The sequence below is a fragment of the Nerophis ophidion genome, linkage group LG28 (assembly GCF_033978795.1).
Source record: "Nerophis ophidion isolate RoL-2023_Sa linkage group LG28, RoL_Noph_v1.0, whole genome shotgun sequence".
NCBI lineage: Eukaryota > Metazoa > Chordata > Actinopteri > Syngnathiformes > Syngnathidae > Nerophis > Nerophis ophidion.
The window spans coordinates 14,098,053-14,125,914 of NC_084638.1; the positions used below are offsets into that span (position 1 = coordinate 14,098,053).

General features: G+C 44.1%; 2 protein-coding genes across 3 annotated transcripts in view; both read right to left on the reverse strand.

The window, feature by feature from the left end:
* LOC133545014 (Y+L amino acid transporter 2-like) overlaps positions 1-852 on the reverse strand; it is a 51,588-nt gene extending 50,736 nt beyond the window's left edge. For both annotated transcript variants that reach the window (XM_061890304.1, XM_061890303.1), the window contains exon 1: positions 662-852. The gene's annotated coding sequence lies outside the window, so the exon portion shown is untranslated. The remainder of the gene's footprint in view (positions 1-661) is intronic.
* A 10,533-nt stretch (positions 853-11,385) lies between these two features.
* Positions 11,386-27,862, reverse strand: part of LOC133544877 (receptor-interacting serine/threonine-protein kinase 2-like) — a 90,077-nt gene continuing 73,600 nt past the window's right edge. The window contains exon 13 of the mRNA XM_061890101.1: positions 11,386-11,510. The gene's annotated coding sequence lies outside the window, so the exon portion shown is untranslated. The remainder of the gene's footprint in view (positions 11,511-27,862) is intronic.

Here is a 27,862-nt window from a genome sequence, read left to right on the forward strand (position 1 = left end):
CATTAGTGAAAAACAGGTGTGAGGCTGAGAACAGGGACGTGACAGGTGAAAACTAATGAGTTGGCATGGAAGCAAACAAAACCAGGAAGTGCAAAACGTGACTGAATGTCCTAAATCAAAAAACATTACATGACAAAACAAAACATGATCCATAGGTGTGACAAAACCTACTACGGGTGGCCAGTGACTGGATTTGCTTTGGGTCCCCTGGCTGAATTTGATTGATTGATTGATACTTTTATTAGTAGATTGCACAGTTCAGTACATATTCCGTACAATTGACCACTAAATGGTAACACCCGAATACGTTTTTCAACTTGTTTAAGTCGAGGTCCACGTTAATCAATTCATGGAATCCCACTATATTCTTTTTACAAACCCCAATAATAAACATTTTCATGGCATATGTGATAATAACATCAGAAGAAAACTAATCTATTAGAAACAGCTCCATTGTGGTAAACCTAAACACAAGGAAGGCACTAGCTGCTGGACTTAATGAAGTCACAAAGTCATGCAATAAAAAAGCGCACGCATGGTATTTGATCCCTGCTAGAAATCAGTACTTTTTCTCTGTGGTCCACCTTGGAGTGTCAATATTTGATTGAATATTCCAGTCAGGGAAGAAATGTTTGCAAAAAGACAAAAGAAGGGACTTTACCTTATTATTCAGTTCAACTCCTGAGTTTGTCCTTTTAGGAAAGTAGTCTCTTGGAGGGAGACATCCGTGGGCTCGCAACAAGACGGCCAATGTCACAATCCCTGTGGATTAGCTCAACCACATCGGGTGTTTTTCCCAGCACTGTGCAAAACCACATTCTCCTGTAGCCCCTCTGGGCTATTTTCAGTAACAGGCAGGCCATGTTGTTGCCGCCCCGGGAAGAAAGAGGGGGCTGCTTCTGAGTCCAAACATTGCAATGCCGACAGGCGTAAAATGATTTAAAGGGGAACATTATCACCAGACCTATGTAAGCGTCAATATATACCTTGATGTTGCAGAAAAAAGACCATATATTTTTTTGACCGATTTCCGAACTCTAAATGGGTGAATTTTGGCCAATAAACGCCTTTCTGTTTATGGCTCTCGGAGCGATGACGTCAGTACGTGACGTCACCGAGGTAAGAAAGGCGCCATTTTAATTTTTTCCAACATGCAAACACCGGGTCTCAGCTCTGTTATTTTCCGTTTTTTCGACTATTTTCTGGAACCTTGGAGACATCATGCCTCGACGGTGTGTTTTTTTCGGAGGGTGTAACAACTCTAACAGGGTTCCCGACCCCTGAGCTAGTAGAACTCGTAATTACATTATTACAGGCATTATTAGACATGTTGCATGATAGGTTTAGGAGTTTGATTGAAACTTTTATTTTTATTTTTTATTTTTGCTTCAAACACCTTGTTTTAGGATTCTAAGAACATTAGTGAAGTGAAGTGAATTATATTTATATAGCGCTTTTTCTCTAGTGACTCAAAGCGCTTTACATAGTGAAACCCAATATCGAAAATTACATTCAAACCAGTGTGGGGTGGCACTGGAGCAGGTGGGTAAAGTGTCTTGCCCAAGGACACAAAGGCAGCGACTAGGATCGAACCTGCAACCCTCAAGTTGCTGGCACGGCCGCTCTACCAACCGAGCTAAACCGCCCCATCATTACTGTCACATTGAGTAAAAAACACTATTTTGTGTTTGCAAACCTTACAAAAACATATGACTGTAGTAAAACTTGTAGAATTATATTGATACATACATTATTAGACGTATTGCATGTTTGGTTTCGGAGTTAGGATTGTAACACATTTTCTATTGATTCAAACACATTTTCTCCGGGTTATAAAGGGGAACATTATCACAATTTCAAAAGGGTTGAAAACAATAAAAATCAGTTCCCAGTGGCTTGTATTTTTTGAAGTTTTTTTCAGAATTTTACCGGTCTCGGAATATCCCTAAACAAAGTTTAAAGTGCCTTATTTTCGCTATTTGCGATGCCACTATCCATTTCCCTGTGACGTCATACAGTGCTGCCAATGTAAACAAACAATGGGAATACCACAGCAAGATATAGCGACATTAGCTCGGATTCAAACGCGGATTTCAGTGACTTAAGCGATTCAACAGATTACGCATGTATTGAAACAGATGGTTGGAGTATGAAAGTATTGAAGAAGAAAGTGAAACTATTGAGCGAATAGCTATTGACGCTATTCATAGCCATAGCATGGCCGAATAGCTGCGTTAGCATCGCCGGTAAAATGTGCGGACCAAACAATCAGGACTTTCGCATCTTTTGACACTGGAGCAACTTAAATCCGTCGATTGGAAAGTGTTTGTTTCGCATTAAATGTGGGTGGAAGGAAACGTAATATAGTTGCAAATGCATCTCCAGGTTATTCATACATCTCTGTGCCATGTCTGTTTTAGCCCCGCCGGTAAATAGCATGTTAGCATCGATTAGCATAGCATGTTAGCATCGATTAGCCGGCAGTCAACATCAACAAAACTCACCTTTGTGATTTCGTTGACTATCGTTGCAAATGCATCTGCAGGTTATCCATACATTTCTGTGCCATGTCTGCTTCAGCACCGCCAGTAAATAGCATGTTAGCGTTGATTAGCGTAGCATGTTAGCATCGATTAGCTGGCAGTCATGCCGCGACCAAATATGTCTGATTAGCACATAAGTCAACAACATCAACAAAACTCACCTTTGTGATTTCGTTGACTTTATCTTTGCAAATGCATCTGCAGGTTATCCATACATCTCTGTGCCATGTCTGTCATCGCCAGTCAAATGTGGAGCCACTTTGGTACATTCGATGGGGGTCTGGCGGCAGGCATCTTCGGGCCAGTGGTGCAACTTGAATCCCTCCCTGTTAGTGTTGTTACACCCTCCGACAACACACCGACGAGGCATGATGTCTCCAAGGTTCCAAAAAATAGTCGAAAAAACGGAAAATAACAGAGCTGAGACCCAATGTTTACAATGTGTTGAAAAGGAAAATGGCGGCTTTATTACCTCGGCGACGTCACATTCTGACGTCATCGCCTCCAGAGCGATAAACAGAAAGGCGTTTAATTCGCCAAAATTCACCCATTTAGAGTTCGGAAATCGGTTAGAAAAATATATGGTCTTTTTCCTGCACCATCAAGGTATATATTGACGCTTACATAGGTCTGGTGATAATGTTCCCCTTTAAGAACACAAGTCATATTGACTAAAAAACTCATTTTTGTGTTTGCAAACCTTAAAAAAGTACATGTCTTTAGTAAAACTCACAACTATAGCTTAATACAGGCATTATTAGACATTACATGTCTGGTTTAGTAATTATGCATGAATTATTTTTTTATTTCTTTAATCGGATTTTATCAGAATTCTAAGATTATTGTTGTCATATTGAGTAAAAAACTCAATGTGTTTGCAAACATTGCAAAAGCACAACTACCTAGTACAACTCACAAATATACATTAATACAGGCATTATTAGACATATCACATGTTTGAATTCGAAGTTATGATTGAATAAATGTTTTATTGGTTCAATCGCATTATCTCAGGATTCTAGGAACATTACTGTCATATTGAGTAAAAAACACATTTTTGTGTTTGCAAACCTTAAAAAAAGCATGTGTCAAGTAAAACTCACAAATCAATCAATCAATCAATGTTTACTTATATAGCCCTAAATCACTAGTGTCTCAAAGGGCTGCACAAACCACCACGACATCCTCGGTAGGCCCACATAAGGGCAAGGAAAACTCACACCCAGTGGGACGTCGGTGACAATGATGACTATGAGAACCTTAGAGAGGAGGAAAGCAATGGATGTCGAGCGGGTCTAACATGATACTGTGAAAGTTCAATCCACAATGGATCCAACACAGTCGCGAGAGTCCAGTCCAAAGCGGATCCAACACAGCAGCGAGAGTCCCGTTCACAGCGGAGCCAGCAGGAAACCATCCCAAGCGGAGGCGGATCAGCAGCGCAGAGATGTCCCCAGCCGATACACAGGCTAGCAGTACATGGCCACCGGATCGGACCGGACCCCCTCCACAAGGGAGAGTGGGACATAGAAGAAAAAGAAAAGAAACGGCAGATCAACTGGTCTAAAAAGGGAGTCTATTTAAAGGCTAGAGTATACAAATGAGTTTTAAGGTGAGACTTAAATGCTTCTACTGAGGTGGCATCTCGAACTGTTACCGGGAGGGCATTCCAGAGTACTGGAGCCCGAACGGAAAACGCTCTATAGCCCGCAGACTTTTTTTGGGCTTTGGGAATCACTAACAAGCCGGAGTCCTTTGAACGCAGATTTCTTGCCGGGACATATGGTACAATACAATCGGCAAGATAGGATGGAGCTAGACCGTGTAGTATTTTATACGTAAGTAGTAAAACCTTAAAGTCACATCTTAAGTGCACAGGAAGCCAGTGCAGGTGAGCCATATACATTATTGCAGGCATTATTAGACATATTGCATGTTTGGTTTAGGAGTTATGCTTGAATACATTTTGTATTGCTTTTTTCACATCTCAGGATTCTAAAAACGTTACTATCATATTGAGTAAAAACACTTACTCTTGTGCTTGCAAACCTTACAAAAGCACATGTCTCAAGAAATACTCTTTTCTGGCTCTCCATCTATGCCTCTCACCGTGGTTTCGTGCACGTGTGCGTCTTGCTCTAACTCCAACTGAACTTGTGTCTTTTGGCCCCAGCCGCTGCTGATAAGCACGGATGATCATTCCCAGCTGGGTAATCCAATCACCTGCCAGCCGTGCTTCAAGGCAGGTCCTTACACACCTCATTTCGAAGCAGACGCGCCAACCTCGCCCCCCTCCACAGAAACATTAATACAAACATTATTAGACGTATTGCATGTTAGGTTTAGGAGTTATGATTGAAACATTATTTTTGGTGCTTCAATCGCATTGTATCAGGCTTCTAAGAAAATTAGTGTCATATTCATATTTGCCAACCATCCCGGATTTTCCAGGAGACTCCCAAAATTCAGCGCCTCTCCCGAACACCTCCCGGAATAAATTTTCTCCCCAAAATCTCCCGAAATCAGCAGAGCTGGAGGCCACGCCCTCTCCAGCTTTGTGCGGACCTGAGTGCGGACAGCCTGTTTTCACGTCCGCTTTCCCACTATATAAACAGCTTGCCTGCCCAATCACGTTACAACATCTACAGATTTTAATTTAAAAAAACTGCAAACACAAGGAGACAAAGCAGAAGAACGAGAAAGTTACAGCCATCTGTAATAGAGTGATCTATGTTGTCTGTCGCCATCTCCTGGTGAATGTTGGCTATAGCGTTATGGGGTTGCCTTTTGATTGGCCGATGATTTACGTGGTGTTGCGCACCTGACGGCAAGTGACTCTCGCCAGTACGCAAAAGGCAGAATAAAGGTTACTCAAATAGTGAAAGGTAAGTGTTGTTGTTGTTTTTTTAGTAACCAGCAAGCACAGAACAGTTAGTAGAACAACTGTGTTTTTATTAATGTGTATTTGATAGATGCTGTCTGAAATTCAAATATTTATTTTATTTATATATATATAATAAAAGAAATATATATATATATATATATAGAATTCATTGAAAGTCAGGTATTTCATATATTTGAAATACTCGAGTTGGTGAATTGTAGATGTAAATATGCTCCTCCCTTCTTAACCACGCCCCCTCCCCACCGCGCCCCGACCACACCTCCAACCACACCCCCGCCCCATCCCTGACCACGCCCCCCACCCCTAACCTCCCGAAATTGTAGGTCTCAAGGTTGGCAAGTATGGTCATATTGAGTAGAAAAAAAATGTCTGTGTTTGCAAACCTTACAAAAGCACATGTTTCTAGTAAAAATCACAACGATACATTAATACAGGCATTATTAGATATATTGCATGTTTGGTTTAGGAGTTATGCTTGAAGGAATCTAGTCCGATGGTAGCTTCCAACTTTATCTTAAAGTAGCAGTAGAGGTGAAAAACAAGTTGCCTCTATATTGATACTATTATCATGTATATCTGATTTATGACACCAAATGACTTCCAAAAATGATAGATATGATCAGAATAGTATCAATCTATGAAGATTCCTGAGCCATTTTGAGGGATAATGAGGAAGCCAGTCAAGTGATCGAAGGAATCACAGCACCCTCCCCTATCAACATCAATCAAGCAAACTTTGTGAGAGCCAACAACTACTACTATTTTTGGAAAAATGATGATCCAGATCCTAATATTTTTGAGCCCGAACACAAAGAGGATGAGCACAAATGTTTTAGAAGCCGAGTGATGGATGCATTCATTGAGACACCTGCATTGCTGGGTGCTAAACATACAAACTAACAATGGCAAACCAGAAAACAAACAAATACTTAATGTAATATTTACACTCTCGCTGGGATGCAGACTGACGGGACGCTCACATAATCGCGTTTAGATGAAGATTCAATCACAATCCTCACAAAGGGTTAAAAATAAAGTTCCTGGAGGAAGCACCTGTGGGGTTAATTGTCGACCAGCCTGTCAGACTATGACCACATTTGTCTACTACCAGGTGAGAGACGCATGAATTATAATCGAGAATTTACTTTTTGCAAGTTTGAGTCAAAGCAGAAACAATAGCGTGAGTTAGCATTTGCTCACTGCACCGCTAAAATAGTCAGTCTGCATTGGCGCTTATTATAACATTATTACTCATATTTGGTGAATTCTAAGGTCACGTCATGTAAATGGAATATAGTTTGCAGTTCCTGGATGTTTTTAGAGGGAGTATAATCGCGCAACACAGCACCCTCGATCTGTTTAATCAATTGTTGGCTATTTATTTACGTTTTCAAACGCATAAAAAAAGCCAAGCATATGTGTTCTTATCTTACTTAAAGGCCTACTGAAATGAGATTTTCTTATTTAAACGGGGCTAACAGGTCCATTTTATGTGTCATACTTGATCATTTCGCGATATTGCCATATTTTTGCTGAAAGGATTTAGTAGAGAACATCCACGATAAAGTTTGCAACATTTGGTCGCTAATAAAAACGCCTTGCCTTTACCGGAAGTAGCAGACGATGTGCGCGTGATGTCACGGGTTGTAAGGCATCATCACATTGTTTACAATCATAGCCATCAGCAGCCAGAGTTATTCGGACCGAGAAAGTGACAATTTCCCCATTAATTTGAGCGAGGATGAAAGATTTGTGGATGAGGAAATTTAGAGTGAAGGACTAGAAAAATAAAAAGGCGATTGCAGTGGGAGCGAGTCAGTTGTTATTAGACACATTTATTAGGATAATTCTGGAAAATCCCTTATCTGCCTATTGTGTTGCTAGTGTTTTAGTGAGATTGAATAGTACCTGAAAAACGGAGGGGTGTGGCTACGGTGTTGTTGGATTTGGTTGTCTTTTTATTTCCTAGTCAGATTTTAGAACAGCTAAAGTGTGAGCCTTTTACATAGACCTTGAATTTGGAATGTGGGAATGAAGCCATAACAATCTGTTATCTCAACTGTCCGAGGTAGGGAGGAGAAGAAGAGGGGCGGGTGAGAGTGAGTGAGGAGGGAGACACTGCCATTTTAGGATTAGATCAATTTGGACCGTGCATTTGAAATGTTGTATCTAGATTGATCTCCCAAGGTGCTTTGGATATAAAATATCAAAATGAGCAACCTCTGTCTCTGATTGATTTAAAACCAGCTTATGTGTCATAAAAGAACCAAGGTCCATTCTATGTGTCGTGCTTGATCATTTTGCGATATTGCCATATTTTTGCTGAAAGGATTTAGTAGAGAACATCGACGATAAAGTTCGCAACTTTTGGTCGCTAATAAAAAAGCCTTGCCTGTACCAGAAGTAGCAGACGATGTGCGCGTGACATCACGGGTTGTGGAGCTCCTCACATCCGAATATCGTTTACAATCATGGCCAGCAGCAGCGAGAGCGATTCGGACCGAATAAGCGACGATTTCCCCATTGATTTGAGCAAGGATGAAATATTTGTGGATGAGGAAATTTAGAGTGAAGGACTAGAGAAAAAAAAAAGGCGATTGCAGTGGGAGCGACTCAGGTGTTATTAGACACATTTACTAGCATAATTCTGGAAAATCGCTTATCTGCCTATTGTGTTGCTAGTGTTTTAGTGAGATTAAATAGTACCTGAAAAACGGAGGGGTGTGGCCACGGTTGTTGTTGGATTTGGTTGTCTTTTTATTTCCTAGTCAGATTTTAGAACAGCTAAAGTGTGAGCCTTTTACATAGACCTTGAATTTGGAATGTCGGAATGAAGCCATAAAAATATGTTATCTCAACTGTCCGAGGTAGGGAGGAGAAGAAGAGGGACAATTTCCCCATTAATTTGAGCACGATGAATGATTCATGGATGAGGAAAATGAGAGAGAAGGACGAAGAAAAAAAACAAAACAAAAAGATTAGGGCAGTGGGAGCGATTCAGATGATATTAGACACATTTACTAGGATAATTCTGGAAAATCCCTTATCTGCTTATTGTGTTACTAGTGGTTTAGTGAGATTATATGGTCGTACCTGAAAGTCGGAAGGGTGTGGTGACCGCCAGTGTCTCCGAGGGAAGCCACGTTTCTCGACGAGGCAAGGCAGCCAAGCTAAGATTTTTTTTTTTTTCTTTTTCCCTCCACGGTGTAAGCATCCGACGGTTGGTGGCAGCCGGTGGGAGGAGGCAAGAGAGTCCACAGCTGCAGGAGGAACGACGCAAACTCTCCGCTCATATCTACGGTAAGAGCCGAATGTAAACAAGAAAACACCGGCTGTGTTTGTGTTGCTAAAGGCAGCTGCAATACACCGCTTCCCACCTACATCTTTCTTCTTTGAAATCTCCATTATTAATTGACCACCAGCAGCGAGAGCGATTTGGACCGAGTAGGCGACGATTTCCCCATTAATTTGAGCGAGGATGAAAGATTTGTGGATGAGGAAAGTGAGAGTGAAGGACTAGGGAAAAAAACAAAACAAAAAGATGAGGGCAGTGGGAGCGATTCAGATGTTATTAGACACATTTATTAGGATACTTCTGGAAAATCCCTTATCTGCTTATTGTGTTACTAGTGGTTTAGTGAGATTATATGGTCGTACCTGAAAGTCGGAGGGGTGTGGTGACAGCCACGTTTCTCGACGAGGCAAGGCAGCCAAGCTAAGATTTTTTTTTTTTTTCCCTCCACGGTGTAAACATCCGACGGTTGGTGGCGGCCGGTGGGAGGAGGCAAGAGAGTCCACAGCTGCAGGAGGAACGACGCAAACTCTCCACTCATATCTACGGTAAGAGCCGAATGTAAACAAGAAATCTCCGGCTGTGTTTGTGTTGCTAAAGGCAACTGCAATACACCGCTTCCCACCTACATCTTTCTTCTTTGACGTCTCCATTATTAATTGACCACCAGCAGCGAGAGCGATTTGGACCGAGTAAGCGACGATTTCCCCATTAATTTGAGCGAGGATGAAAGATTCGTGGATGAGGAAAGTGAGAGTGAAGGACTAGGGAAAAAAAAAAAAAAAAAAGATTCGGGCAGTGGGAGCGATTCAGATGTTATTAAACACATTTACTAGGATAATTCTGGAAAATCCCTTATCTGCTTATTGTGTTACTAGTGATTTAGTGAGATTATATAGTCGTACCTGAAAGTCGGAGGGGTATGGCTACGGGTGTGGTGACCGCCAGTGTCTCCGAGGGAAGCCACGTTTCCCGACGAAGCAAGGTAGCCAACCTAAGATTTTTTTTTTCTTTCCTCTCCACGGTGTAAGCATCCGACGGTTGGTGGCGGCCGGTGGCAAGAGAGTCCACAGCTGCAGAAGGAACGACGCAAACTCTCCGCTAATATCCACGGTAAGAGTCGAATGTAAACAAGAAAACACCGTCTGTGTTTGTGTTGCTAAAGGCAACACAAACACCTACATCTTTCTTCTTTGACGTCTCCATTATTAATTGAACAAATTTTAAAAGATTCAGCAACACAGATGTCCAGAATACTGTGTATTTATGCCATTAAAGCAAACCACTTATAGCTGCGATCGATGCTGGATCAAAATGTCCGCTACAATCCGTGAAGTCACGCGCAGGCGTCATCATACGCGTCATCGTACCGCGACGTTTTCAACAGGATACTTTGCGCCAAATTTAAAATTGCAATTCAGTAAACTAAAAAAGCCGTATTGGCATGTGTTGCAATGTTAACATTTCATCATTGATATATAAACTATCAGACTGCGTGGTCGGTAGTAGTGGCTTTCAGTAGGCCTTTAAGGATCGTGTATGATAAACAGCGCATCTCTTTCAAATTTTTGCGTATTGCATACCGATCTGATGATATGGTCAATCTCCGAAGATAGCCAAAGGTATTCAGGGCGTAATAGTCAAAATGGCTGACTGAATTTGTGGCATTTTGTGATGTTTTAACAGTGTTTTCACATACTTTGCAAATTTTAAATACAATTGGGTATGGTTTAACACAGGGGTCGGGAACCTTTTTGGTTGAGAGAGCCAAGAATCCAAATATTTTAAAATGTATTTCCGTAACAGCCATATACATTTTTTTTTCAACACTGAACAACTAAATGTGTGCATTTTTAAGTAAGACCAACATTTCTAGAGCATAATAGGTCTCTTATTCTTTGTAATAACATTGTTAATCTGAAGCTAACTGTGGAGGGGGCGTGGCCTGCGGGCCTGCAGCGAAGCGGGGCATTGCCAGGATCGGCCTCGAAATCAGCGACAGGTGCGTAGATGGCCCACCTTTGCCTTGTTATCTAATCACCTGTCGCTCTGTTATTAGCAGCAGCCAGGAGGAGAGACGGGGTTGGGGCCGGAGCCAGAGCGCGAGCGAGAACGAAAGAGGAAAAGACAATTGCTACAAAGCAACTGAGAGACTTATCGAAAAATAAAACAATATTGTAACCCCTGAAACAGGCTCTCATGTCGGTGCTTGGGGGTCTGAAGAACCCCCAGGAGGGCAAGCCCAACACTAAGCAATAATAAATACATAACTTTTTACCATTAACGCAACTTCTCGAACAGGTGCGGTAGAAACGGATGGATGGATTCAAAATGCATGAGAATTTTTTATATTTTGAGCGTTATTTTTAACACTGTAATGACAAGTGGAATTATTCATTACTTATCGCGTTGCTAAGATTTATCCGAGAGCCAGATGCAGTCAACAAAAGAGCCACATCTGGCTCTAGAACCATAGGTTCCCTACCCCTGGTTTAATGGATACAATGAAACTCAACTAAGCATATAAAGTCAACTTGTTCTTCTTCTAGTACTTTTAATAACTTTTTCAAATGTTCTTGCAATCAGACCATATTTCCGGTATATTCGATGGATAGATTTTTACCTGACATGTTTCCACTGTCATCAGCAGTTTTCTTCAGAAGGGTCACCTGACCACTCGAGTGGTTTGATTCCCGAGCGCGGCCACTGCTGCTGCTCACTGTTCCCTTCACATCCCAGGGGGTGGAACGAGGGGATGGGTCATACACACCTAGTGTGTGTGTGAAAATTAAAACATAAACCTTATAGAGCAATTTTTAAAAACTGTCACTTAAACTTCTGAAAATGTACCATAATCTAAGGAACATCAATTGTAATTCTAATTAATGACAATAAATGCACATTATGACAGCATAGACTTATATATATCACCTAATCCAAACAACCTTTCCCACTCATGACACTAATAAACTAACACAAATAGTCAACACACAGTCACTGAACTTTGTGGATATTATATAAAAAAAAACATCCAACCGCGACACATAATTAAAAATTACACCCATTTAAATGATGGGAAAAATGCTCCCTCCACTCTTATCCTTGGATAACGCAGTTTAGCTGCTTGATATTTCTGATTGATTACAAAACTTTAAGTAATCAAGGTAGTAAGGAGCCTAACTTTCATATACTCTTAATATTCCATCCATCCATCCATCATCTTCTGCTTATCCGAGGTCGGGTCGCGGGGGCAGCAGCCTAAGCAGGGAAGCCCAGACTTCCCTATCTCCAGCCACTTCGTCTAGCTCTTCCCGGGGGATCCCGAGGCGTTCCCAGGCCAGCCGGGAGACATAGTCTTCCCAACGTGTCCTGGGTCTTCCCCGTGGCCTCCTACTAGCTGGACGTGCCCTAAACACCTCCCTAGGGAGGCGTTCGGGTGGCATCCTGACCAGATGCCCGAACCACCTCATCTGGCTCCTCTCGATGTGAAGGAGCAGTGGCTTTACTTTGAGTTCCTCCCGGATGGCAGAGCTTCTCACCCTATCTCTAAGGGAGAGCCCCGCCACCCGGCGGAGGAAACTCATTTCGGCCGCTTGTACCCGTGATCTTATCCTTTCGGTCATGACCCAAAGCTCATGACCATAGGTGAGGATGGGAACGTAGATCGACCGGTAAATTGAGAGCTTTGCCTTCCGGCTCAGCTCCTTCTTCACCACAACGGATCGATACAACGTCCGCATTACTGAAGACGCCGCACCGATCCGCCTGTCGATCTCACGATCCACTCTTCCCCCACTCGTGAACAAGACTCCTAGGTACTTGAACTCCTCCACTTGGGGCCGGGTCTCCTCCCCAACCCGGAGATGGCACTCCACCCTTTTCCGGGCGAGAACCATGGACTCGGACTTGGAGGTGCTGATTCTCATTCCGGTCGCTTCACACTCGGCTGCGAACCGATCCAGTGAGAGCTGAAGATCCCGGTCAGATGAAGCCATCAGGACTACATCATCTGCAAAAAGCAGAGACCTAATCCCGTGGCCACCAAACCGGATCCCCTCAACGCCTTGGCTGCGCCTAGAAATTCTGTCCATAAAAGTTATGAACAGAATCGGTGACAAAGGACAGCCTTGGCGGAGTCCAACCCTCACTGGAAACGTGTCCGACTTACTACCAGCAATGCGGACCAAGCTCTGACACTGATCGTACAGGGAGCGGACTGCCACAATAAGACAGTCCGATACCCCATACTCTCTGAGCACTCCCCACAGGACTCCCCGAGGGACACGGTCGAATGCCTTCTCCAAGTCCACAAAGCACATGTGGACTGGTTGGGCAAACTCCCATGCACCCTCAAGAACTCTGCCGAGAGTATAGAGCTGGTCCACAGTTCCACGACCAGGACGGAAACCACACTGTTCCTCCTGAATCCGAGGTTCGACTATCCGGCGAAGCCTCCTCTCCAGTACACCTGAATAAACCTTACCGGGAAGGCTGAGGAGTGTGATCCCACGATAGTTGGAACACACCCTCCGGTCCCCCTTCTTAAAGAGAGGGACCACCACCCCGGTCTGCCAATCCAGAGGTACCGCCCCCGATGTCCACGCGATGCTGCAGAGTCTTGTCAACCAAGACAGCCCCACAGCATCCAGAGCCTTAAGGAACTCCGGGCGGATCTCATCCACCCCCGGGGCCTTGCCGCCGAGGAGCTTTTTAACTACCTCAGCGACCTCAGCCCCAGAAATAGGAGAGTCCACTGCAGCTTCCCCAGGCACCGCTTCCTCAAAGGAAGACGTGTTGGTGGGATTGAGGAGGTCTTCGAAGTATTCCCTCCACCGATCCACAACATCCACAGTCGAAGTCAGCAGAACACCATCCGCACCATACACGGTGTTGATAGTGCACTGCTTCCCCTTCCTGAGGCGGCGTATGGTGGTCCAGAATCGCTTCGAAGCCGTCCGGAAGTCGTTTTCCATGGCTTCCCCGAACTCTTCCCATGTCCGAGTTTTTGCCTCCGCGACCGCTAAAGCTGCACACCGCTTGGCCCGTCGGTACCCGTCCACTGCCTCCGGAGTCATATGAGCCAAAAGAACCCGATAGGACTCCTTCTTCAGCTTGACGGCATCCCTCACTGCTGGTGTCCACCAACGGGTTCTGGGATTACCGCCACGACAGGCACCAACAACCTTGCGGCCACAGCTCCAATCAGCCGCCTTGACAATAGAGGTTCGGAACATGGTCCACTCGGACTCAATGTCCCGCACCTCCCTCGTGACATGTTCAAAGTTCTCCCGGAGGCGTGAATTGAAACTCTCTCTGACAGGAGCCTCTGCCAGACGTTCCCAGCAGACCCTCACAATGCGTTTGGGCCTGCCAGGTCTGTCCGGCATCCTCCCCCACCATCGCAGCCAACTCACCACCAGGTGGTGATCGGTAGAAAGCTCCGCCCCTCTCTTCACCCGAGTGTCCAAAACATAAGGCCGCAAATCCGATGACACAACTACAAAGTCGATCATGGAACTGCGGCCTAGGGTGTCCTGGTGCCAAGTGCACATATGGACACCCTTATGTTTGAACATGGTGTTTGTTATGGACAATCCGTGACGAGCACAAAAGTCCAATAACAAAACACCACTCGGGTTTAGATCCGGGCGACCATTCTTCCCAATCACGCCTCTCCAGGTTTCACTGTCGTTGCCAACATGAGCGTTGAAGTCCCCCAGTAGGACAAGGGAATCACCTGGGGGAGCACTTTCCAGTACTCCCTCGAGTGTACCCAAAAAGGGTGGGTATTCTGAACTGCTGTTTGGTGCGTAAGCACAAACAACAGTCAGGACCCGTCCCCCCACCCGAAGGCGAAGGGAAGCTACCCTCTCGTCCACTGGGTTGAACTCAAACGTGCAGGCTTTGAGCCAGGGGGCAATGAGAATTGCCACCCCAGCCCGTCGCCTCTCACTGCCGGCAACGCCAGAGTGGAAGAGGGTCCAGTCCCTCTCGAGAGAACTGGTTCCAGAGCCCTGGCTGTGCGTCGAGGTGAGTCCGACTATATCCAGCCGGAACTTCTCTACCTCGCGGACTAGCTCAGGCTCCTTCCCCCCCAGTGAGGTGACGTTCCACGTCCCAAGAGCTAGCTTCTGTAGCCGAGGATCGGACCGCCAAGTGCCCTGCCTTCGGCTGCCGCCCAGCTCACAATGCACCCGACCTCTATGGCCCCTCCTATGAGTGGTGAGCCCATTGGAGGGATGACCCACGTTGCCTCTTCGGGCTGTGCCCGGCCGGGCCCCATGGGGACAGGCCCGGCCACCAGGCGCTCGCCATCGTGCCCCAACTCCGGGCCTGGCTCCAGAGCGGGGCCCCGGTGACCCGCGTCCGGGCGAGGGAAATCTGAGTTCATTTTGTTGTAATTCCATAGAAGTCTTTGAGCTGCTCTTTGTCTGATCACTCACCTAGGACCTGTTTGTCTTGGGAGACCATACCAGGGGGCATGAAAGCCCCCAGACAACATAGCTCCTAGGATCATTGGGACACACAAACTCCTCTACCACGGTAAGGTAGCAGCTCAGAGAGGAGCTCTTAATATTCCATTATATTAATTATTAGTTATATGTCTGTTGTATACTGGGCAAAGGTAAGGAGGAGACACCAAAGCAGAATTGCGATTTAGAAGGTTTATTCAAACCTTTGATGAATGTTGTCGGTGCGTGTTGAATGTATCTTTCGTCGAACCCAAGGGGGAAGGAAAAGGGGTAGTCAGTAGGGAGGCCGCTTACTCTCGCTGGGACCAGGTGCGCTGATGCGTGATTGCCTGCAGCATTGTCGCTGCGTGGGCGTGTCCCAACGAGCAGGCAAAGGAGGAATTGTGACACTCAGTTGCAGGAGAAACAAGGGTTGGAGTCCGTGCCGTGACAATGCTTATTATTTTATTAGATAGATAGATAGTGTCAGAAAAATTCTGTGTAAATTATCAAATAACACCCTTGTGTTCCTGACGAGAAGAAAAAAAGGCTGGAGCTTTCCAAAAAGAATGCTGGAACTTCCAGGCGGACAGATGGCAGAATCTGCCCAACTTCCAGAGGAACTCTTTTAAGTATTTTTACGAACCCTCTTTGATCTATTTTATGGGATTCTCTGTGATCTATTTTATGGGACTTTCTTTGATCTGTTCGGGAACCGAAGGCAATGCTGGTCACGACCCACTTCCTTGAGGAAGCAGCTGTGGGAAGGAGGGGGTTGAAAATCAAATGAAGAACCACGAGAATGATCTTGGGTGAGAGCATGGTGCAGAACCGTACAGGGTGGACAGTGGCCATGCCTCTCCTCGGATCCGAGTCCAAATTTAACTCTGTCTCGGTTTGATTCCTTGTCTTTTGTCTTGTTTAATAGATGTCATCAATGTTTGAACCTGACAGATATATGTTTAGGGTATGTATGTGTGTATACTGTATATATGTGTGTGTATTCTTACTTTACATGCAGTTTGGCTTTTGGCCCCCGGCCGAATATATCGCAGCCAAATGCAGCCCATGGGTCAAAAAGTTTGTACACCCCTTAACTAAAATGTTGCTGTAGCTTGTTTACTTCAGATGCAGTCATGTGTTCAATTGATTTAATTGTAGCGGTATTCCTCAAGGTTCCATTTTATTTCCTCTTTTTTTTTTTAATCATCATTAAAAAAAAAACTTGACTCGTATGTTTGCAGTGGATTCTTAAAAACACTCAAGTGCTGCGAAGATTTAAAACATTTTACAAAACCCACAATCATTGAAGTTGGCACGTTGTGTAAATCGTAAATAAAAACAGAATACAATAATTTTCAAATCCTAGACTGCAGAGACAAGGTACTTAACATTCGAACTGGTAAACGTTATTTTTTGCAAATATTAGCTCATTTGGAATTCGATGCCTGCAACCTGTTTCAAAAAAGTTGGCACAAGTGGCAACAAAGACTGAGAAAGTTGAGGAATGCTCATCAAACACTTATTTGGAACATCCCACAGGTGAAGAGGGTCATTGGGAACAGGTGAGTGCCATGATTGGGTATAAAAGCTGCTTGCATGAAATGGTCAGTCATTCAAAAACCAGGATGGGGAAAGGGTAGGAGTGTAACGGTATGTGTATTTGTATTGAACCGTTTCGGTACGGGGGTTCCGGTTCGGTTCGGAGGTGTACCGAACGAGTTTCCACACGAACATATGAAGTAGCCGCCTAAACTAAAGTCTTAACAAGCTGCTCAGCTCTGTTTGGCCTTTGTGTCCTACACAGCACTGACCATTGTCCCACCCACACAACCATCTGATTGGTTACATATATAGCGGTAACAGCCAATCAGCAGTGGGTATTCAGAGCGCATGTAGTCAGCGCTTCAACGACGAGCAGATAGGTTTTTAGCAGGTGAGCAGCGGACTCTCCCCAAATTATAATAAACACCTCCCAGTCAACGTTCTCTGTCCCGGGTATGACAAACTACATCCAGGCATGAGATGGGAGGTTGTGTGTGGGGTTAGTGAGTCCCAACTAACGTCTATAAAATGCACACAAAGAACCGTTTGCACCTTCTCTTGTGACTGGCGGGTGGTCAGCGCCATAAAGCTGAGCGGGTCCCTGGGTAAATGGGGCGCGGACAACCAACAGGACAGACTAAGTTCAACAGCACAGTAAGGCAGTTAGTCTAGGAGAAGGATCTCTGATATAAAATACCCCTTCCAACCCAGCGTGGAAGGTGTAGGCTAATAACCAGCATGAAAAGTACGCCAAATGGCAGAAACATGCTGAGGCTTTCGTCCAGCAGTGGACTGACAACGGCTGATGATGATGAGTCAACGTTCTAGAAACAAACTGCAGCTCAGCTGGCTCGCAGTCCTGGCTTGAGGTGAAGGCTAATGAACTTTTAGCGTAACGTTAGCTCATCTTGCGGTGTGTGTTTTAGCTCATTGTAGGGTGTGTGCGTGTGTGTGTGCGTGCGTGTGTATGCTAGCGATATAATAATGTAAGTGCATTATTATACCTACATGAACTCCATGGTGTTCAGGGAGGAATAATCTCTCCTATTGCTATTTTTTCAGCTATAGTTACATTAATCACCCTGCTATCACATGTTGATAAAAATATAACATTTACATGATAAAAATCAACTACAGGCTTCCCAAATGCTGTAATATTTTAAGCATGATGAGTTGGCTCGAAACTGTTTAATGTTGGCGGGTGGTCAGCGCCATAAAGCTGAGCGGGTCCCTGGGTAAATGGGGCGCGGACAACCAACTAAGTTGATGATGATGAGTCAACGTTCTAGAAACAAACTGCAGCTCAGCTCGCTCGCAGTCCTGGCTTGAGGTGAAGGCTAATGAACTTTTAGCGTAACGTTAGCTCATCTTGCGGTGTGTGTTTTAGCTCATTGTAGGGTGTGTGCGTGTGTGTGTGTGTGTGTGCGTGCGTGCGTGCGTGTGTATGCTAGCGATATAATAATGTAAGTGCATCATTAAGCCTACATGAACTCCATGGTGTTCAGGGATGAATAATCTCTCCTATTGCTATTTTTTCAGCTATAGTTACATTAATCATTAGTAATGTAGCAGCCTATTTTGAATGGCAGGGTCCCTGCTATCACATGTTGATAAAAATATAACATTTACATGATAAAAATCAACTACAGGCTTCCCAAAATGTTGTAATAAATTAAGCATGATGAGTTGACTCGAAACTGTTTAATGTTGCACTTTTTATATGTAGAAGAAACGTTTTGTCATTTTATTTAATCCGAGCAAAAAGTTGAGGCAGTTTAATGTTGATTAACGTGGGCAGAATTATTACAGTGTTCCCAATGTTAAAAGGATTAAGCCTTTGTTTACAAACTTGGTAAATAAATAACAAAAAAAATTATATTTTGTTGTTTTCTTACTGTACCGAAAATTGACCGAACCGTGACCTCTAAACCAAGGTACGTACCGAATCGACATTTTTGTGTACCGTTACACCTATAGGCGAGGTTCAACCCTTTGTGAACAAATGCGTGACAAAAATTATCCAACAGTTTAAGAACAACATTTCTCAACGAGCTATTGCAAGGAATTCCGGGATTTTACCATCTAAGGTCTGTAATATCATCAAAAGGTTTAGAGAATCTGGAGAAATCACTGAACTGTAAACCCGTTACTGCAGGCGTTACTGCACGAAAAAGTGACATCATGTGTGAAGGATATCACCACATGGGCTCAAGGACACTTCAGAAAACCACTGTCAGTAACTACAGTTTGTCGCTACATCTGTAAGTGCAAGTTAAAACTCTACTATGCAAAAAGTCATTTATCAATAACATGCACCTGATCATAGCACTGAGATTAGTGATGAGAAAGGAGATAACAAGGGCGGTCGGACGTAGAAAGTATTTAATGAAAGAGTTTTACAGATCACTGTTTAACATCAGTCTTAAGATACAAAACATTGTAAGTAGAAAACGTCACAAAAATGCTTATTTGCAAAATTGTCAACAAGACGCGAAGATAAAGGAAGTAGGTCAAACAACACCGTACCACTGTCATGTATTCTGTGCACTGATACACACAAAGGTAGGGTTCTTGATCCAACCACGAAAACATTGCTAAAACGTTGGGAACAAAGCTCAGCTTCCTCAGCCGTCCATGCTTGTGCTGCTTAAAAGAGCCGGTGCCCAGACGTTTTTGGAACTGAAACTTGCCAAACACATCCAAGAATGTACATTTTCTTCTTTTTTTTTGTTCACCAAAAGGAGAAACAAGTAGTATTGCTTTGACATGCGCTCAAGGGAGGAATGGCATAATGACACAACGATGACTAATCACATAAAATTAAAATGCCGTATATATCCAAGTAAACGCCCTTGGGCAAATAACCGCCCATGTTCTAAAAGCCGCCCATTTTGTGAATTAAACGCCTCTTCCTAGTAATAGCCCATGTATAGCGGCACACCACAACTGATGGACGGGAATACTTTAAGCGGGAAGAAGAACAGAAAGTTTGACTTAAAGTTCAAGCTAGCGGTTGTGAAGTATGCGGAGCAGGATTCTGGTTTGGCAGCGGCCAGGCAGTTTAACGTTGACCCACAACGTGTACGCGAATGGAAACAAAAAAAGGGAGAACTACTATCTCAGTCGGCAATGGATGGAAAACGGGCACGCTTATCTGGCGGAGGTAGGAAGAAAGTGAACGACGGAGTTTGATGCTAATTTGTGTCAGTGGATACATAACGTTCGTGGACTGAACCACCGTGTGTCCCGCAAAATGATCCGCATTAAGGCCAAGGGGTTGTATGCGACCGCGAGTGACACGAGTGGCTGGCTCAATCGATTCCTGCGTCGGAACAACTTTAGCCCCAGGAGGAGAACAACTGTTGCACAGAAGGACGCTCCCGTCGAGAAGATTGTCAACTTCCTCGTTTTCTATAGAGGCCAAGAAAATCCAACCCAAGAATATCATCGCCATGGATGAAACAGCCGTCTGGTTTGACATGGTTGGTTTTAGTACGGTCAATGAGAGGGGCGCTCGTTCCATCTGCCTCAAAACCACCGGCTACGAGAAGGCACGCGTCACGGTGGCTCTTGCAGCCAAAGCAGACGGGACAAAGTTGAAGCCTTACATTGTGTTTAAAGGTGCTGTCCGTGATGTAAACCAAGAATGGCTGGTTTAATGATGACCTGACAAAGAATTGGCTCCAGAGGGCAGTGGGGAAAATTCACTTCGTACCAAGGTTACTTGCATGGGACTCGTACCGATGCCATATCGAGGCCACGAAGGCAGAGCTCAAAAGGGGCTACAACCTTTCAATGGCTGTTATATCTGGAGGTTGCACAAAGTACCTGCAGGCCCCCGATGTTGTGTGGAATGGCCCTTTCAAAGCGCAGCTCCGTGACTACTATGATAACTGGATGGCTGGTGATAAAGACAAGACCTACACCAAGTCAGGGAACCTGAGAGCCCCTTTCTCCGCTGCCTCCTGGTCGACTCGGTCCTGGGAGCCTGGGATGCTCTGGATCGGGACACGCTGATCAACTCATTCAAGGTAGGCTGGCTGGCTGTGTGTGTGTGTGTTGCAAACAGTAGCCATAGCTGATTGTTGCTTTCTGGTATCCTACAAGGTGTGTGGGCTGACGGTGGCAGCTGATGGGAGTGAGGACCAGCTCATTTACTGCCTCAAGGAGGGACAGCCATGTCAGGCAGGCAGAGAGATGCTGTTGAGGGCCAGACAGCAGGGTGCTGCTGTGGTTCAGGAAGAGGAGAGTGATGAGGAACAGCAGTTCCTCAATGAACTTGTGATTGAAGAGTAGGATGATGATGAGGGGGGTGATGGAGAGGAAGAGGAGGAGGAAGAAGGGGGAGAAAGATGATGAGTTGGTTTGAGTTGCATTTGGGGTTGCGTTTGCTGCAGTATTCTTGTTTTGATGGTTTTATAGAGTACTTGGTACCATGATTTTATTTTTCCTGTATGCTGCTTTATTTAAAACTTGGAATACTGTAGCCTTTATTTTATTTAAGTGACACTATTATCGTTCTGTTTCGATGGTGGGTTTTATACTTGAGTACTTGGTACCATAATTTTATTTTTCCCGGTAGGCTGCTTTATTTAAAAACTCTATTTTCAGTATTGGTATTATATTTGACAATTGTTGCACTGCTGCCATGTTTTTGTTTGTATGTTTACAAAAGCTTTTACATGTAAAGTATTTCATACAGGAAAAAATAATACTGGACAGTAACCATTGTAACCAAATAATGACCTGGTGCAGGCTGGTGCAAAAATAAATAAAAGACTTGTGCGAATAACCGCCTGCTTCTTTTAAACGCCCGTCTCCAAAAATTATATTGTGAAATAAACGCCCAGGTTACTATTTGGTAATATACGGTATGTCCATTTAGCCATAATTTGATTTTTTGTAAGAGTCCAATTATTTTCTTATGTAAAACTAGCTGAATTTGAACTGTTTTTAAAACAAATACAATGCGGAAATACACTATATTGCCAAAAGTATTTGGCCACCCATCCAAATGACCAGAATCAGGTGTCCTAATGACTTGGCCACAGGTGTATAAAATAAAGCTTTTAGGCAAGAGACTGTTTCTACAATCATTTGTGAAAAAACGGGCGGCTCTCAGGATCAGTGATTTCCAGCGTGGAATTGTCATAGAATGCCACCTGTGCAACAAATCCAGTCGTGAAATGTCATCGCTTTGTTATAAGAAAATGGAAGAGTTTGGGAACAACAGCAACTCAGCCACCCAGTGGTAGGCCACGTAAACTGACAGAGAGGGGTCAACGGATGCTGAAGCGCAGGGGTGCCCACACTTTTTCTGCAGGCGAGCTACTTTTCAATTGACTAACTCGAGGGGATCTACCTCATTTATATATATCATTTATATTTATTTATTTATGAAAGAGACATTTTTGTAAACAAGTTAAATGTGTTTAATGATAATACAAGCATGTGTAACACATATAGATGTCTTTCTTTCACGAAGACAAGAATATAAGTTGGTGTATTACCTGATTCTGATGACTTGCATTGATTGGAATCAGACAGTAATGATGATAAACGCCCACATTTTCAAATGGAGGAGAAAAAAAGTTGTCCTTTCTGTACAATACCACATGAAAGTGGTTGGTTTTTGGCATCTAATTCATCCAGCTTCCATACACTTTACAAGAAAAACATTGGCGGCAAATTCCGTAGCTTGCTTGATTGACATTCACGGCACCCGAGGGTCTTGTGAGATGACGCTGGCTGCTGCCAGTTCATTATTATGAAAAAATGACAGAGAGGAAGGCGAGAAACACTTTTTATTTCAACAGACTTTCGCGCCGTCCCTTCCGTCAAAACTCTAAAGGCCGACTGCACATTTCCTATCTTCACAATAAAAGCCCTGCTTCATGCTGCCTGCGCTAACAAAATAAGAGTCTCGGAAAGCTGGCGTGCACAAGTGATATGCACGCCAGCTTTCTGAGGGATCGCTTGTGCACGCCAGTTTTCCGAGACTCTGTATTTAGTTAGCGCAGGCAGCATGAAGCAGGGCTTTTATTGTGAAGATAGGAAATGTGCAGTCGGCCGTTAGAGTTTTGACGGAAGGTACGGCGCGAGAGTCTGTTGAAATAAAAAGTGTTTCTCGCCTTCCTCTCCGTCATATTTTAATAATAATGATCTTGCAGCAGCCAGCGTCATCTCACAAGACCCTCCGGTACCGTGAATGTCATTTAAGTGACGTCTTGGTGAAGATTGATGATCACTATTTTTTAGGTCTATTTTTTTGAAAAGCCTGGCTGGAGATCGACTGACACACCCCCCGCGGTCGACTGGTAGCTCGCGATCGACGTAATGGGCACCCCTGGTGAAGCGCATAGTGCAAAGAGGTTGCCGACTTTCTGCACAGTCAGTTGCTACAGAGCCCCAAACTTCATGTGACTTTCCAATTAGCCCACGTACAGTACGCAGAGAGCTTCATTGAATGCGTTTCCATGGCCGTGCAGCTGCATCTAAGCATACATCACAATGCGTCGGATAAAGTGATGTGAAGTACGTCACCACTGGACTGTAGAGCAGTGGAGACGCGCTCTCTGGAGTGATGAATTACACCATGGGTGTCAAACTCTGGCCCGCGGGCCAAATATGGCCCGCCATGTAATTTCATTTGGCCCTTGAGGCAATATCAAATCAACATTAGAGCTGGCCCGCCGCTGTAACACCGCATTCACTGCTAATACTCATACTCGTCAACCCTCCCAATTTTCCCGGGAGACTCCCGAAGTTCTGTGCCCCTCCCGAATTTCTCCCGATTTCCACTTGGACAATAATACTAGGGGCGGGCCGTAAAAGCACTGCTTTTGGCGTTCTCTACATGTCGCCACGTCCGCTTTTCTTCCATAAAAAGAGCGTGCCGGCCCACTCACATAATATATGCGGCTCATACACACACACACGAATGTATGCAAGGCATACTTGGTCAACAGCCATACAGGTCACACTGAGGGTGGCCGTATAAACAACTTTAACACTGTTACAAATATCCGCCACACTGTGAACCCACAGCAAATAAGAATGACAAACACATTTCGGGAGAACATCCGCACTGTAACACAACATAAATACCCAGAACCCCTAACTCTTCCGGGACGCGACAATATACACCCCCGCTACCACCAACTCTAACCCGCCGCCGAAAAAAGGCATTAAATTTGTGTTTTTATTTTATTTTATATGCCATTGATATTTTTTAATTATTATTATTTGAAACTGGATTTTGCATGTCACTATAAAGTTATATAAGCCTTACTTGGTCAATATTCAATGCAAAACTTGTTTGGGTCCCTATTAAATGGTTAATTTGTTCAACCTCGGCCCGCGGCTTTGTTCAGTTTTAAATTTTGGCCCGCTCTGTATTTGAGTTTGACACCCCTGAATTACACTTTTCCATCTGGCAATCTGATGGACGAGTCCGGGTTTGGAGGTTGCAAGGAGAACGGTACATTTCAGACTGCACTGTGCCGAGTGTGAAATTTGGTGCAGGAGGAATTATGGTGTGAGGTTGTTTTTCAGGGGTTGACCTTGGCCCCTTAGTTCCAGTGAAAGGAACTTTGAATGATCCAGGATACCAAAACATGTTGGACAATACCACGCGGGAACAGTTTGGAGCGAATCCCTACCTCTTCAAACATGATTGTGCACCGGTGCACTAAGCAAGGTCCATAAAGACATGGAAGACAAGAGTCTGGTCTGGATGAACTTGACTGGCCTGCACAGAGTCCTGACCTGATACAACACCATCAGGATGAATTAGAACGAAGACTGAGAGCCAGGCCTAATCCACCAACATCAATGCGCTTTTAGAAGAATGGTCAAAAATTCTTATAAACACACTCCGCAACCTTGTGGACAGCCTTCCCAGAAGAGTTGAAGCTGTAATATCTGCAAAAGGTGATCCGACGTCATATTAAGCCCTATGGTTTAGGAATGCAACGGCACTTCAAGTTCATATGTGAGTCAAGGCAGGTGGCCAAATACTTTTGGCAATATAGTGTATTTAAAATGCACCATGACTTTCTCCAGCCTGTGGAATGTCTTTCGGGCGGCATAGCTCGGTTGGTAGAGTGGCCGTGCCTGCAACTTGAGGGTTGCAGGTTCGATTCCCGCTTGTGACATCCTAGTCACTGCCATTGTGTCCTTGGGCAAGACACTTTACCCACCTGCTCCCAGTGCCACCCACGCTGGTTTAAATGTAACTTAGATATTGGGTGTCACTATGAAAAGCGCTTTGAGTCACTTGAGAAAAGCGCTATATAAAATATAATTCACATGTAAAGGCGCTTTATATGACATTTTACTGCAAAAGTTCCCCAAGCCTCTTCCTGCTCCATCACTGTTAAGAATATAGTAAGAAAGGGATTCCTATGGCTCAATTTCTGGGTGAATCTCACATGAAAGTAATGGGACGTTACACACACACACAAAAAAATGCTGGGTTATTTTGATAACCCACTTAATGAGTTACATTTTGGAGTTATTTTCATGAAGAGAAATCTATTTTTTGGGGTTATAAGGGTGTTATTTGTTCTCAATTTCTGGGTTTTCAAAAAGATGAACCTTTTTTTTGTTGTTGGTTTTTTTTTTAAGTAAAAAATTACTTTTTTCTTCAAGGGAATTTTATTATGGATTAGTCTTATTAACATTATTTACAATCATACATCTTCTGTACATGGACATAATGCAGTGGACCATCTCACCACACCTAGTGTGTAACAATCTTTGGTACTTTATATTTCAACATGCTGTATAGCAGCGGTAGGGAACCTATGGTTCTAGAGCCAGATGTGGCTCTTTTGATGACTGCATCTGGCTCTCTGATAAATCTGAGCTGACGTTGCTTAACACGATAAGTAAAGAATAATTCCGCTGGTAATCACAGTGTTAAAAATAATGTTCAAAATATAAAACATTCTCATGCATTTTTAATCCATCCACCTGTTCAAGAAGTTGCGTTAATGGTAAGAAGTTATTTATTATTGGTTAGTGTGGGGCTTGCCCTCCTGGGGGTTCTTCAGACCCCCAAGCACCGACATGAGATCCTGTTTAAGGTTACAATATTGTTTTATTTTTCAATAAGTTGCTTTCCAGCAATAGTTTTTCCAGCCCCAACCCAGTCTCTCCTCCTGGCTGCTGCTTATAACAGAGCGACAGGTGATTAGATAACAAGGCCCAGCTGGGCCATCTACGCACCTGTCGCTGCAGGCCCGCAGGCCACGCTCCCTCCACAGTTAGCTTCAGAATAACAATGTTATTACAAAGAATAAGAGACCTATTATACTCTAGAAATGTTGCTCTTACTTAAAAATGCACGTGTTTAGTTGTGTTCAGTGTTAAAAAAAATATTATATGGCTCTTACGAAAATATATTTTAAAATATTTGGCTTTTTGGCTCTCTCATCCAAAAAGGTTCCCGACCCCTGCTGTATAGAACTACTAAGATGACTGGGACGACAATTCTTGTAAAAAAAATGTCACTCATATCTTGCTTTTGAGTATATTTTAATAGAATTAACATCATTTAGATCAGTAATTGGGAAAGGAGTAGGAGATACCAGCAGTAAATTTTATAATTTTTAACCAACTATCGGGTCAAAGGGCACTAAATTGCGCAACCCAATAGTTGGGTTTAGAATAACCCAACATTGTAGTGAGCATAAATCAGCTTTTGGCTTAAATAAGTCAACCCGATAGCTGGGTTATGACTCAACCAACATTGACTTAGCATAACTCTTTTGGTTAAACAATTAAACACAAAAGTTGGGTTAAAAAAATTAACCTAGAATGTTGAGTTAAAATAACCCAAATAAGGGGTTCAGCCTTCTCTTAACCACCAGTAAAAAATAGCTCAATTTTAACAAAACATTGTTTAGTGTGTAGTAATTTTGCAATGCAGTCTGCTGAAAATTATGGAAAGCACCACTCTAAATAGCAACTGACTCTGTAGTCAAAGCTGGAATTTCGATTTTAAGATAGTCAACACTCCTGCTATCTGGTGGGTAAAGTGGATATTGCACCCTCCCGATTCGTCATGTTTCATATGTCAGGTAAACCGTGACAAATAAATCACGTTCGTCCTGTATGATTTCCCCTCATGATCTCAGTAGCTTTATTGATGCTTGTCTTAAAAGCCTGTGTTTCTGCGTTCAAATTCCAGTTGATTTATGAACTTTACTATTCGGTTACTCTGCAGCATCGCGTGGACATCGGGGGCGGTACCTCTGGATTGGCAGACAGGGGTGGTGGTTCCTCTCTTTAAGAAGGGGGACCGGAGGGTGTGTTCCAACTATGGTGGGATCACACTCCTCAGCCTTCCCGGTAAGGTTTATTCAGGTGTACTGGAGAGGAGGCTACGCCGGATAGTCGAACCTCGGATTCAGGAGGAACAGTGTGGTTTTCGTCCTGGTCGTGGAACTGTGGACCAGCTCTATACTCTCGGCAGGGTTCTTGAGGGTGCATGGGAGTTTGCCCAACCACCCAGTCTATATGTGCTTCGTGGACTTGGAGAAGGCATTCGACCGTGTCCCTCGGAAAGTCCTGTGGGGAGTGCTCAGAGAGTATGGGGTATCGGACTGTCTTATTGTGGCGGTCCGCTCCCTGTACGATCAGTTTCAGAGCTTGGTCCGCATTGCCGGCAGTAAGTCGAACACATTTCCAGTGAGGGTTGGACTCCGCCAAGGCTGTCCTTTGTCACCGATTCTGTTCATAACTTTTATGGACAGAATTTCTAGGCGCAGTCAAGGCGTTGAGGGGTTCCGGTTTGGTGGCCGCGGGATTAGGTCTCTGCTTTTTGCAGATGATGTGGTCCTGATGGCTTCATCTGACCGGGATCTTCAGCTCTCACTGGATCGGTTCGCAGCCGAGTATGAAGCACCCGGAATGAGAATCAGCACCTCCAAGTCCGAGTCTATGGTTCTCGCCCGGAAAAGGGTGGAATGCCATCTCCGGGTTGGGGAGGAGACCCTGCCCCAAGTGGAGGAGTTCAGGTACCTAGGAGTCTTGTTCACGAGTGGGGGAAGAGTGGATCGTGAGATCGACAGGCGGATCGGTGCGGCGTCTTCAGTAATGCGGACGTTGTACCGATCCG